Source organism: Camelus dromedarius, chromosome 11 (assembly GCF_036321535.1).
Source record: "Camelus dromedarius isolate mCamDro1 chromosome 11, mCamDro1.pat, whole genome shotgun sequence".
Taxonomy (NCBI): domain Eukaryota; kingdom Metazoa; phylum Chordata; class Mammalia; order Artiodactyla; family Camelidae; genus Camelus; species Camelus dromedarius.
This window is the reverse complement of record NC_087446.1, coordinates 43,502,394-43,504,279: the sequence shown is the minus strand read 5'-3', so window position 1 is coordinate 43,504,279 and position 1,886 is coordinate 43,502,394. Positions and strand designations below refer to the sequence as shown.

The window sequence follows — 1,886 nt, the reverse complement described above, 5'->3', positions numbered from 1 at the left end:
AATAAGGAGAAGCTCCCCAATTCCTTTTATGAAACTAAAAATGCTGATATTAAAACTCCACATGGGCAGTATATCATGAGAGGCATTATATGCTAAGCATAGCTATGAACATAATCGCACAAACTTCTGGTAAAATGTAACATTTATTCATTAATTTTTTACAAAAGAAAGTAGAGAAGAGAAAGAGGGAAGGAAGAGAGAAAAGGGAGGAGGAGAACAAAAAGGAAGAAAGAAAAAAAAAACTGTAAATGCAGAATAAAATGTTCTTAATCTGATATAGGTACCCGCCAACAATCTAAAACAAACATCATACTAAACGTGAAACATTAGAAGCATGCCCTTTTTTTAATTGAGATGTAATTGACGTATAACATTATATTAGTTTCAGGTGTACAACATCACAGGCTCATTACCTCTAAAGTCAGGGACAGAGGAAGGATGCTCACTATTACCACTTCTATTCAGGACAGAAATCCAGAACAGGGAGAGAGAGAGAGAAGACTGGAAAAGTCAATATTGGCCAATGATATGGTTCTCTACAGAGAAAGCTGAAGATAATTCATAATTGGTTTAATAAAATTAACGACAGCTCATCAAAGTTGCTGGATATAGAAGTAATATTTTAAAATAGTAGCTTCATTATACCTAATAAACAGCCATTTAGAAAATGTAACCAAAGGTAAGACCCCATTCACAGTGGCAGCAAAAAGATATAAGGCAGATAATAAGCTTAACCAAAGACGTAAAATATCTTAAGGAAAATATAAAAATGTGTTCAAGGACATAAAACCAATCAATGGGGACGTATAAAACGTTAATAAATGGAAAGAATATTGTAAGAATATTAATTTTTCCTAAATTAATCTATAAATTTATTGTCATTCCCTATTTTAACAGGTTTTTGACTAAATTTGACAAGCTAATCCTAAAATTCATATGGAAGGATAAAGGACCAAGAGCAATCAAGACAATTTTGAAAAATAAAAATACAGAGGGGGACATCTTGTCCTCCCAAATATCAAGATGTATTATGAAGCTTTGGTCCTAAAACAGAGTGATATTAGCTGGAGGACAAATAGATGGACTAGCGGAACAGGATAGAAAACCCCAAAATAGACATTCACATACTGGGTACTCAGTATATGTACTTCTGGTGCCAAGGGGCCCATGAAAGTAACATAGTAAACAGTGGGGGAAAGTATTCGCTGCTGCAGCACATATACTAAGATTGGAACAATACAGAGCAGATAGCATGGCCCCTGCACAACAACGACATGCAAATTTATGAAGCACTCCATATTAACAAAAAAATTGTGGGGAAAGAATGGGCTGTCTAATGACGCAAGAAAACTGATTACCTTTATTTTTAAAAATGAATTCCACATATAAAAATGAACTCCAGGTTAATAAAAAGCCTAACTATGAAATGCAAAAGTTTAAAATTATGAGAAGACAATGTGGAGAGTATCAAGAAATATAAGAATGTCTTTATGACCCTGTAGTAAAAGAATTTCTTAAATAAAACACAAAATTTAACTCATGAAAGCAATTGAATTCTTCTATATGACAAAGATCAGCTAAATAAAATGCAAAGACACACTACTGGAAGATGTTGATGACATAGTTAAGAAAACATTAGTACAAAGAATGCACATTTTAAAAATCTATAAATTAATAAGAAAAAGACCATAAAATAGAAAGATGGGCAAACAATCTGAACAAGCCATTCACAAAGAAAGGAAACCAAATGGCAAGTAACCACATAGACTGTTCCACTTCCCTGGTAATTAGGATTAAACAAAAGTGAGATAGCATTTTATGCTAAGTAATTTGGCAAAGATTAAGAAATCTGACAACACAGGTGTTATATAAGCCCCAATCAGGCA

At 33.0% G+C, this 1,886-nt stretch overlaps 1 non-coding gene across 1 annotated transcript; it reads left to right on the top strand.

Annotated features, from left to right (window-relative positions):
• Positions 1-1,198: 1,198 nt before the first annotated feature.
• Positions 1,199-1,304, top strand: LOC116156626 (U6 spliceosomal RNA). Its single transcript, XR_004140471.1, has one exon. It is a non-coding gene; the product is annotated as a U6 spliceosomal RNA (small nuclear RNA).
• Positions 1,305-1,886: the final 582 nt, after the last annotated feature.